Genomic DNA, 11,766 nt, shown 5'->3' with positions numbered 1-11,766 from the left:
AGAGCTGTAGCCAGAACCGTGAACACAGGCAGCCTAGGACATAGGGTCGTTTCCCCTATTGTAAGCAGCAGTGGGATTCAGCAGCCCCCTGGGTGACTGAGCAGCCCTTTTAAGGATCACACTGCTCACCTCCTGATGTGAGGAAGGGGCTAGAAAAGGTGCCCTAAAAATTGTCTGTTTACCCAACTCTGACCTGATTCCTGGTGCAGGCAGGGATCCCACAGTGTAGTTGTGACACAAAACAATCTACAAAAACTTTTTCAGTGCATGGAACATGCCTACATTCATAGACAACACAAGATCCAATGGACCTGAGACAAGAACTCCATGGGGTGTGCCAGCAAGATAGTTCATCCATTTCTAGGAAGGAAGCACTTATAATTCCATCAAAAGTAAAGAACAAGCAGGATTTTGGCCAAGTAAGAAGGCAGAGGAAATTCAGTTTTATGCAGACAGTAACAAACCAAAGTGCTTTTATGATGCCCTGAAGGCTATTTATGGGCCAAAGACATATGGTACATCTCAACTACTCAGTGCTAATTGATCCACAAAGATCAGCAATAGGGACAAGATCCTAGAGAAATGGGCTAAACACTTCCATAGTGTTTTTTTTAAGGTTTTTGCAAGGCAAATGAAGTTAAGTGGCTTGCCCAAGGCCACACAGGAAATTATTAAATTTCTAAGGTCTGATTTGAACTCAGAGACTCCTGACTCCAGGGCCGGTGCTCTATCCACTGCACCACCTAGCCACCCCAAGTACCATAGTGTTCTTTTTTTTTATATATCTTTTGCAAGGTAATTGGGTTAAGTGGCTTGCCCAAGGCCACACAGCTAGGTAATTATTCACCATAGTGTTCTTTTTTTTTCTTTTTTCTTTTTTTTAGGTTTTTGTAAGGCAAATGGGTGGCTTGCCCAAGGCCACACAGCTAGGTAATTATTAAGTGTCTGAGTCCGGATTTGAACCCAGGTACTCCTGACTCCAGGGCCAGTGCTTTATCCACTATGCCACCTAGCTGCCTCCTTACCATAGTGTTCTCTTAACAGACCATCATCAAGCCAAACAAAAGCCATTGACTGTTTACCTCAAGTTGAAGTCAATCAGTCCTTAGCTGAAGTCCAAACTGATGAAGAGGTTTTGAATATCATTAGATTCCTTTCAAGGGGCAAAACTCTTGGTGTTAATTCTATTTCAGCTGAGATCTACAAAGTGGGGGGAGGGGGTTCATTGTTCATTCAAAAGCTAACTGAAATTTTCCAGGTTATATGGATGACATGAAGAGGTTATCTCTCGAGAGTTCAAGGATGCCTCCATCGTCCATCTCTATAAAGGTAAAGGGAATAGATTATCCTGTGACAATCACAGGGGTATTTCTCTCAGTCATTGCTGGTAAGATTCTTGTCAGAGGCCTCCTCAATAGACTGAACCTTCACCTGGAAGATGGTCACCTCTCTGAGAGCCAGTGTGGCTTCAGAAAGAGTGGAGAAACAGTTGACATGGTCTTTGCTACTTGACAACTCCAGGAAAAATGCCAGGAACAGAATAGAGGTCTGTATACAACATTTGTAGATCTGACCAAGGCCTTCAATACCATCAGTCATGAGGATTTATGGAAAGTTATGATAAAATTTGGTTGCCCAGAGAAGTTCAATAATACTGTATGTCAGTCTCATGATGGTGTGTTTGCCTGGGTTCTGGATAGTGAACGATGCTCTTGAGATTTCCTGGTCACCAATGGAGTGAAACGAGGATGTGTCCTTGCTCCCATACTTTTTGCATGATGTTTTTAATCATATATCAAATACCTTTAGTGAGGACAAACATGACCTCCAGGTCAGCTATTGTACTGATGGCAAACTCTTCAATTTGAAAAGGCTATAAACCAAGATCAAAGTGCTGGTGCATGATCTACTGTTTGCAGATGACTGTGCACTCAATACACCCTCTGAGGTGGAGATGTCACAAAGTATGGATTGAGTCTCTGTTGCTTGTGATAACAAAAAACACCAAGAAAACCCAGGTGCTCCATCAGCTGGCACCATACCATCCATATGTGGAACCATCGATTATAGCAAATGGAGAAGTTTTGAGTACTGTGGACAAGTTTACTTACCTTGGCAGTGACCTTTCCAGGGAAGTACACATTGACAATGAAGGTAACACACTCATTACCAGAGCTAGCTCAGTATTTGGGAGGCTCCAAAAAAAAAAAAAGTGGGAGGGAAGAAGTATTAGACTACCAAACTGAAGGTCTACAAAGCCATTGAGCTGACCTCATTGCTACATACCTGTGAAACCTGACAATCTACCAGTGCTTTGTCTGAATCACTTCCATTTAAATTTTCTTAGGAAGAATCTGAAGATCATCTGGCAGAAGATACCAGACACTGAGGTCCTTTCTCAAGTTAAACTGCCTAGCTTTCCAACATTACTACAGAGAGTACAATCATGATGAGCTGGTCATGTTGGTAGAATGCCAGAAGTATGCTTGCCAAAAAGATTATTTTCTGGAGAACTCACACAGGGCAAGTGCTCACAAGGGGGTCAGAAGAAGTGATTCTGGGAACTTTAGAATACAGCATGGGAGACACTGACATAAAACCACCCAGTATGGTCTGCTCTTGTCAGTGAGGAAGACAGAATTGAATCATTTCAAAGGAAAGATTCTATTTGTAAGTTTAGAGTAAGTACCCCAGCTGGACCATTTGTGCTCAACCTGTGGCAGAGCATTCCAAGCTGGTATTGGTCTGATTAGCCAGTTGAACACACTGTAATTTTTCTCAAACGTGGTGATATCATTTTTTGTTTTCTTCCATAACAAAGGACAAGAACCACAAGAATCAAAGGAGAAAATATTTGCAGTGTTTAGTACATAGTTTGTCACATAGTAGGCACTTAATAAATCTTTGTTCACTTCTCTTTAAATAATTGTTTTTGCTGTTGTTGAGTCATGTACAACTATTCATGACCCCATAACATGCCAGTTCCTTCTATCCTCTACCATCTCTCAATGTCTGTCCATGATCATGTTCATTGTTTCAAAAACACTATCCATTTCATCCTCTGTCCTCTCCTTCTCCTTTTGCCTTCAGTCTTTCCCAATATCAGTATCTTTTCCAATGAATTTTATTTTTTCATTATACATCCAAGGTGTTTAAACTTCAATATTTAACCTTCCAGTGAACAGACTGAATGAATTGTTTTAAAGTTTGAATCATTTGACCTGCTTGTTGTCCAAGGAATTCTCAAAAGTCTTCTTCAGTATAGCTCCAGATCAACCCTCTATTTTGCCTTTTATTGGTAATTTTGCAGACAAAAATATTATTGGTTGCATTTGATTATAGCCAATAGGCAGAACTTTGAATCTAAGATATATCAGTGTGAGTGAGCATTCTTCACAAGCTATAACCTAATTATATCTTTTTATCTTATGCCACTCATGCTTATATTTTTCAAAGAAATCCACCACAGTGGGAGTGAGGGGTCGGTGGACATACATGCAATGCACTGAGGACCTTCCTCTCCTAATATTAGTGGCATACCCAGACTGTTTATTATCTTTTGCTCCTTCTACTTCTATTGCTTTTACTTTCTATTCTAATCATATGTCTCGACCTCCTTTAAGCTACTTTTCTCATTTGATAGAAGAAACCTGTACCTACTGATGTTACCTGCTATTGATAAGGTCAAAATGGCATTTTGCAAATCAAAAGCAATTTCAAAAGGTTCCACTTAAAGATAAATTGAAGAGAAGAAATATCAAACCTTTATAAAGATCTTTGTGATCAATGAATTGATAAAAAAAATTTCCTATTTTGCTTTGGGTAGCAAAGAAATGGAAACCAAATACATCCTTATTGATGGAGGTGATAAAACAAATTGTAGTACCTGAATTTAACTGATTATTATTGTGCCTTAAGAAATAATGAAGACAGAGAAACATGGAAAGCGAACTGATACAAAGTGAAGTAAGAAAAATCAGGAAAGCAATATGTACAATAGTTACAAGATAAAAAGAACATAAACTATAAAACAATCAAATCTGAATGTGATACAATTATAGCGACTAAGCTTGCCCCCCGAGGAAATGATAAAATACCTATCTTTACTCCTTTTCAGTGATAGAAATCCTTAGGTAAGGGAAACTGCATATACAACAAATTTTTTTTGACATAGATTTTTTTTAATATTTTGGTTTTAAAAAATTCTTTATTATAAGTGATGGCTCTTTTGGAGAAGGTAGGAAAAGGAATATAGGGAGAAATGTAGGTGAATCTATTTTTAAAAAAGAAACTGATGTTAGAAATTTGTTAAGTTTGCAATACCACATCAAGAGAAAATTTCAATTAAATTGACAGATTTTTAAGGTTACGCCCTCTCTGAGATATTCCCTAAATTGACACTCATACTTACAGTTGGGGTCCCAAGAGGATGATCCAGGTTCTAGGGGGTACCAATTAGATAACCAAACTAAAACTAGTTTACAAGCTGCCATAAGATGGCTTCTCAGTTAGCTCAAAGTAAAGACACTAAAACGATATAGTAAAAACAGTATCGACAGAATGTCCCTACTGCTCACAACTAAAACATACGAAGTGTATGGGAATGAGCATAAACTCTGGAAACAATAGCATCAAGCTACCTATGAAAGAAACATGTGCTTCCAAGGCTACTCATTCCTCTAGTATCATAAGGCTTCTAACCCCTTTCTTTCTTCATACAATTCTCAAAATCATTCTCTATTGGAACAGTGTCTCTGCTGGGTTGCTCAGCTGGGATCACAGGCTTTATTTTTCTGTAGCTCTGATCTCAATTGCTAAGGATAGCTCTTTTGAATGAGGAGTTGGCTCTTTTCTACTGTCAAAAGTCCTCTTATTTGAAGTTGTTTACAACCTTCAATGGATATCTTTCTCTTTCTGAGTTTGTCTGGAATGTGTATTTCTCCTACCTCAAATATGCTTAAATCTCTCTAGAACTATCTCTTTTTTTTGTAAGTTTTTTTTTAAGGCAATGGGGGTTAAGTGGCTTGCCCAATGCCACATAGCTAGGTAATTTTTAAGTGTCTGAGGCCGGATTTGAAGTCAGGTACTCCTGTCTCCAGGGCTGGTGCTCTATCCACCTAACCACCCCTTAGAACTATCCCTTTAACTGTGGGATAGGGTATTTTCTGTCTGATTCTGCTGCTAAATAACATGGCAAATGAGAGAAAAGGGAAAGATAATTACCCCCCCCCCCAGGAGGTAGAGTTGAATTCTTCCCTTAAATGATGGATCTTCCTCCACTCTCTTTAAATGATTGAATTGTATCTTTTAAGGGTTACTAGATGACTGGCTCAATCCTTGTTTATCTAATGACATTGCTCCTTTCTGATTCTCTTGAGGCACCTTGTTTGTAATTGTGATCACCTGATTTGGCTGCATTTCCGCACCCCCCCCCCCCCCAGACTAGAGCTTTCTATCTTGCCCAGGCTGGAATTGTAATTGCCATTGGTGGGTTTGATCCCTCTAATTGATTTGGAAGCTTTGACCTGCTCCATTTCTGACCAGGGCCAATTCATCTTCCTTAGGCAACATGGTTTGACTCCTGCAATCAATTGTCCCTTTCTGGGGGCTCACATGATAGGGACAGATAAGTGTAGACAATTGGTTTTAGTCCTATTGTAGTTTGGAACCCATGAATTCAAGTAATCTATTAGCTTCAGCCTCTCCAAAAGCAAGCACTATTGGTGTAAGCCCCTTACCCACTGCTACTGCTGTGGCAGCATTTTAACAGAGTTATCATTCATTTTTCTGTCATGAGTTTTCAAGGAAGTGAAGCAGTGTGTCTTAGCCAGGGATGAATGTAATGTGGGGAAAAGTTTATTGGACTCTTGTCTTGATTCATCCACTGATGTCAGAAAGTCTATAAACAATTAAAAAAATGTGATTTTTCCTGTAATTTGGACCCATTGCCTCTTTTAAAGACAATCACCTATATCAAGATATATGAATGAAGAGTTACACATGTGAGAGCAAAACGTTTTGGTTTTGATGTAATAGTGAGCCTCCTTTGGACTTCAGAAAAGCTGAAGTTTGGAAGGGGCAGAGAGAAAATGAAATATAAAGAAAACATTCAACTCAGTGGTGACATAATGACAATAAATTTGCTCCAGGGCACCCACTGCCTCTAAATTTTTGATCCCAGCCACTCATCTACATAATTCCCCCACTGGAATATGGGAAATGTAATTCACTGATCATCATAAGTACTGGTTGGGTTCTTCACCTAGAGAATGATTCTCTGAACCATAAAGAATCACTGAACAGGAAAAACTAAATTTCTCCTATGTCCTGTCTTGAGGCCACAGGGGAGTCATCAACAACAGGTTTCTGCCAAATCTACCAAGGGTCACTGCCCTTCCTAAAAGAGAAAAAAAAAAAAGGTGATTCAATTAAAGAGTACAGTAATAACACAGTAAGCCAAAAGTAGGCGGTGATAGAGCTTATCCCAGAAAGTTAAGTTGATTAGCAAAGATGCCTTTATCTCTGAAGAGCTCTTACCTGGTGTGGCGGCAGCAGCCCAGACCAGCTGAAAGACCTACTGGGACTAACCTGACAACGGATCCTCTATTCTAGCTGAGATATGGACATGTTATGAGGACACTCCTAAGAAAGAAAGTACATTGTGGTCCAGCTGTTTGACAGTTGTGAGTTGCCCTGGCAACACCCTAGACAGGTATACTACTGATTGAACTTTAAGTCTGTGCCTACCCACTGTCTACCCCACAGAATACAATCCAGGATTTGAGAGAACTATTTTTACCATGCCAATTGAGTAAATGTCTTTTCTTAAAGTTAATTGAGTCTATTGCCTGTTAAAGGGAAGCACAGATTTTTTTCAAGGCAATGGGGTTAAAGCGGTTTGCCCAAGGCCACACAGCTAGGTAATTATTAAGTATCTGAGGCCAGATTTGAATTCAGGTACTCCTGACTCCAAGGCTGGTGCTCTATTCACTGCACCACCTAGCTGCCCCTACATCAAGGAAATCTTGAGAGCTATAAGTTATTGCAAAATTGTGTGATGATATGGGAGCAGAACATAGAGCAATTCTTTATTAATGGGAAACATACTAGCTTTCTTGTATCCAAACATATTGAAGGATACTTGAACTAAAGGAAGAAATTGCTATTTTTCTTAATGTTAAGAATAGAGGTAGAGCAATACATTTTAATACAATTCTTCCCCTGAAGCTTATATATTTGATGAATTTTTTGGAAACCTGAGTACTCTAAATAAAAAAAAAATTGTTCCTCATTTGTTTTTCATTCATGACCCCATCTTGGCAGAGGTACTAGAGTAGTTTGCCATATCCTTCTCCAGATCATTTCACAGATGAACTGAGGCAGAGTTGAATTAAGGGTCATTCGTCTAGTTAAGTGTCTGATGCCAAATTTGAACTCAGGAAGATAAGTTTTCCTGACTCTAGGCCCAACAGTCTAACTACCTAGCTGAATGTAAAATACATACATATATATATATATATATATATATATATATATATATAAATATATATATACACATATATATATATATATATATAATTTTAAAATCCATACTCTATTTCAGGAAAACAATGAGAATTTATGAAAAATAATTAAGGATAAAAATTTTCAAAATAATATTTTTGATATGTTTCCCAATTTTAAAAATATTTCAATGGTCTACAGGAGAAATCCTCATCTTATTTTAAAGACCTTGATATTTCCAAAAAAAAAATAGGAAATGAATCCATTTGCCAATAACAAAAATGATACATTTGTTCTTTGGGCAACTGTTCAAGAATAGTTAATAATTTGTCTTGTTATAATACTTTGGGACTATTATTTGAATCTGGATGTTTTCTATTTTAGCTATAGGTAAAGAATTTATTAGTTTATCAAATTAAATGTTAAAACTTTTACTAATTTTTGTTATCTAGGTATGAAATGGGGGTTTTCTGCTTTGTTTCTAAAGACAAAATATAGATCTCAATGGATGTATCAATTCTCACTTAACAGGAGTAGCATCATCAATGGCAATATTTTAGAAATTTTGCCCTAATAGACAAGGCTACCCATGATATTAAATATTATTAATTTTAGGGAATAAGATTAGACTCGTTGATTTCATCATAATAGATGAATAAAGGTCAACACTCTCTCTGAAACTTACAGTGAAAAAATTAGCCTACCGTCACCGAAAAGCTTAGGTGACTTGCCCACGGTCACACATATACCTGTGGGGACTTACCCCAGGTATCCCTGGCAAGGAAGCAGATTCTTTAACCACAACATCAAGCTGTGCTTTGTTAGTTATTATAAATATGACAATTGTAAAAGGTTTTAAAATAAAGGTCTTATATTGTTTCATTGCATTTCAAAGATGATACTTTGATACTCAATTTTATTTGAGTCAATTTGAGATAGAATATCTGTGTAGTGTAGATGATTTTACAGAAAGTAGGGGGGGCAGCTAGGTGGCTCAGTGGATAGAGCACCGGCCCTGGAGTCAGGAGGACCTGAGTTCAAATGTGACCTCAGACACTTAACAGCGACCTAGCCGTGTGGCCTTGGGCAAGTCACTTAACCCTTTGCCTTGCCAGAAGCAAAAACAAAAAGTGGAGGGGCGATGGCTGTTGCACTACAGAAGGTCCTGAAGTGGGGGGATGTGATTCTCTCCAAAGTCCCGAGCGGGTGATTCCAGTCATTTGCGGGGGGTGGGGGGCGGCTCTTCGGCGTTCTCAGTCCGGGCTCTGCAGCTCGGCTCCCCGGTCTCCGTTCTCCCCTTCTCCCTGGCTGCCTTTTCTTCCATAACGAATTTAAATAAAACCCAGCGTGGTCGGGGCTGGTAGCCTCCATCAGAGGGACAGCCGGCCCGGCCCGGCCCGCGGAGCGTCCGGCGTGGCCCCGGCCGCTCTCTAGTGCTGCGCTAGCATAAAAGGTGAAGGGGCGCTCGGGGGTCCGCGGCGCAGCACGGACGGCCGCTGCCCCGGCCCCGGCCCCGGCCCCGGCCCCGGCCCCGGCCCCCCCGGCCCCGGCCCCCCCGGCCCCCCCGGCCGCTGCCCCGGCCGCTGCCCCGCCCCGGCCCCGCCCCCGCTGCCCCGGCCGGCTCCGGCCCCGGCCCCGGCCCCCCCGGCCCCGGCCGCTGCCCCGGCCGCTGCCCCGGCCGCTGCCCCGGCCCCGGCCCCGGCCCCGGCCCCGGCCCCGGCCGCGCTCCCCACTCCCCGCTCGCCGCCCGGGCGGGTCGCCGTCCCGCCTCCTGACAGGTGAGGAAGCCGCGCCCCGAGCACGCGGCGCCCCGCCCCGCCCCTCCCTCGCTCCGGCCAATCGCCTGGGCTCCTCCCGGGAGCGAGGTGCGCCTGGCCCTTTAAGGGCGGGGGCCGCCCCGCCTCGCCCGGGCGCACGCGCGCTCCCCGCCCCGCGGCTCCGGCGGCTCCGGCGGCACCTGCGGGCGGCGCGGCGCGGCGGGGCGGGGCCCGCGGAGGGGGAGGGGAGCGGCTGCCCCGGCGGGCCGCGGGCCGCCCGGCATCACCATCCGCAGCGGGGGCGCGGCGCGGCCGGCGGAGGCCCGCGGGGGAGGGCCCCGGCCCGCGGAGGGGCTGCGCGCGGCGCTCCCGGAGCAGGCGCGGCTGGGCCGGCGCGGGCTGCTCAGCTGGGAGGCGCAGCAGCGGCGGGGGCTGCGGCCCGGCGTGCAGGAGCAGGGGGGCGGGCGGCCGGTGCAGGAGCGCGGCGGGCTGGGCGCGGGGCTGCAGGAGCGGGGCGCCCCCGGGGGCCGTGCCAGCCCGCCGCCCTGGGGCCGCCCCGGGAGCCGGCCCGCGGTGCAGGAGGTGGGCCTGGGGCCCGGCCGGCAGCAGCAGGAGCAGGGCGGGGGCGGCCCGGCGGTGCAGGAGCGCGGGGAGGCGCGGGCCGCGGTGCAGGAGCGGGGCGAGGGCGCGGGGCCGCGGGCGCAGCCGGCGGGGCGCCCCGGGGGGAGCCCCGGGGGGCGGGGGGCCGGCGCGGAGCCCCGAGGGGAGCCCCGGGGGGCGGGGGCCGGCGCGGCCCGGCGCGGGCTCGGGCAAGCAGCGCCGGGAGCAAGTGGCCCAGCACCTCTGGAGGGGCCTGGAGCTGCTGGGGGGCGCCGAGGGCGAGGGCCGGCTCGGGGTGCAGGAGGCTGACTGGCGGCCGGGGGTGCAGGAGGGGGCCCTGAAGTTCTCCGTTCAGGAAACTTGCCGGGAGAGGAGGGGCGCGGAGGCCGCCCCGGAGGGCCCGCGGCGGCGGCGGCGGCGGCGGCGGCGGCGGCGCTGAGGCCGGGCCCGGGGCCCGGGGCGCGGGGCCGCCCGGAGGCTGGTGGCAGCCGGGCCCCGCGCTCCCCGCATCCTTCGGGGGCCAGGCGGAGGAGGCTGCAGGTAAGGCCTCACGGGGCCCGGGGGGGGAGCCCCGCTGTGTGCGGGCCAAGGGGGGGTGCGGGGCCGGGCCTCCCCACGGCCCCCACGCGGGCTCGGGGAACGCCACGCAGGGCAGGGCGCCGTGTGGCCAGCCTCGGCCGGCCGCCGCGGGCTGCGGGCACTGCCCCAGGGCCAGCTTGCCCCGTGGGCTCACGCGCGGCGGCGCGCAGCCTCCTTGTTCCTGGCCCCGGGGGAGGGGACGACCGGTGGGCATAGGGGGCGGGTGCAGATGCCGACACCAGGCCCCATTCCTCTTGCTGTTGAAGGTTCTGGAAGACACGTTACTCACGTCTTGGGCAGGAGCTGCAGTTAGGATCACCCCGTGCTTAGGTTTTCACCTAGAGTCCCAGCGCTAGAGAGCACGAGAACAGGGCCGGGGACTCTGGCCGGAGCCTTGCCGCTAGTCCAGGCAGTCCTCGTGGAGGGCAGGAGGGGGGGGGAGGTCCCCTCTTCCCCGTGGCTGCCGGGGGCCTGCCCTCTGCCCTCGGGGAGACCTACCTTGAGGTTAAATCTGCACTAGGATGAGCTGTGAGTACCGAGCCAGTACCGAGACTGGGGTTCCCCGCCAACGAGTGAGGCTTGTGCCGCTTCAGCTTTTACCTTTCTTTGGCTCCTTTCCACCTCAGGAAGGAGGAGATCAGACCAAAACTCTGGCATTGGGGTGGCTCCTTTTGCTGCCACACCCAATGCTTGGAGCTGATCTCTAACCTCCAAAGATGTTGTGTGGCGGGGGAGAAAGACTTGGGAGACTCAGATTATTGAGCTCTATTACCTCCATCCGACTAGCGCTCAGGCTCTTTCCTCTTTCCTGAGCTGACCATACAACAGCCAGGGAAGAAAGGTTAGAAATATCAGAATTCTTGCTTTCCAGCTTCCTTGGTTGGGGTGGGGAGGTAGAGGCCCTATTTCTACCTCATTATAAACAGAACACACTAGTCCTTTCTTATTTTTGCCATTTTGGGGAAGATGTACAGTCACGTCTTCTATTATGACTTTTGTTGGGACCCCTCTACTACCATAGTAATTCTGTTAAATGAAGCCATAGGCTAATGACATCCATTTTGGGACTTGATCCCTAGAGAGAGGGGAATGGGCTGCCCCGAGGAGTTCCTTCCTATTTCTTCCCCTGTTGGACCGAGGGGCAGCCCTCCTCACTGGCAGCTGTGCCTGAGCCGGTTAGCCCGCTCCAAACCCAAACCCGTCTGTCTGCTTCCCATCCCACGCCTGCCAAGCCGTGGTTGGAGAACCGTAATTCTACAGTGATGACGCGCCACCCCCTTAGAACCCACACCCCAGAAACCTGGCTCCAGTGAGTGACCTGCATGGC

General features: G+C 47.4%; 1 protein-coding gene across 2 annotated transcripts in view; it reads left to right on the top strand.

The window, feature by feature from the left end:
• Window positions 1-10,271: 10,271 nt before the first annotated feature.
• Window positions 10,272-11,766, top strand: part of TNK2 (tyrosine kinase non receptor 2) — a 40,022-nt gene continuing 38,527 nt past the window's right edge. The window contains exon 1 of one of the 2 annotated variants that reach the window (XM_074214753.1): window positions 10,272-10,400. The gene's annotated coding sequence lies outside the window, so the exon portion shown is untranslated. Of the gene's footprint in view, window positions 10,401-10,987; window positions 11,749-11,766 lie in introns of those variants that run through there. The other variant, XM_074214758.1, reaches the window with a different exon arrangement.

The sequence above is a fragment of the Macrotis lagotis genome, chromosome 1 (assembly GCF_037893015.1).
Source record: "Macrotis lagotis isolate mMagLag1 chromosome 1, bilby.v1.9.chrom.fasta, whole genome shotgun sequence".
NCBI classification, from domain to species: domain Eukaryota; kingdom Metazoa; phylum Chordata; class Mammalia; order Peramelemorphia; family Peramelidae; genus Macrotis; species Macrotis lagotis.
Note: the sequence above shows the minus strand (reverse complement) of the source record. Positions and strands in the feature narration are given on the sequence as shown.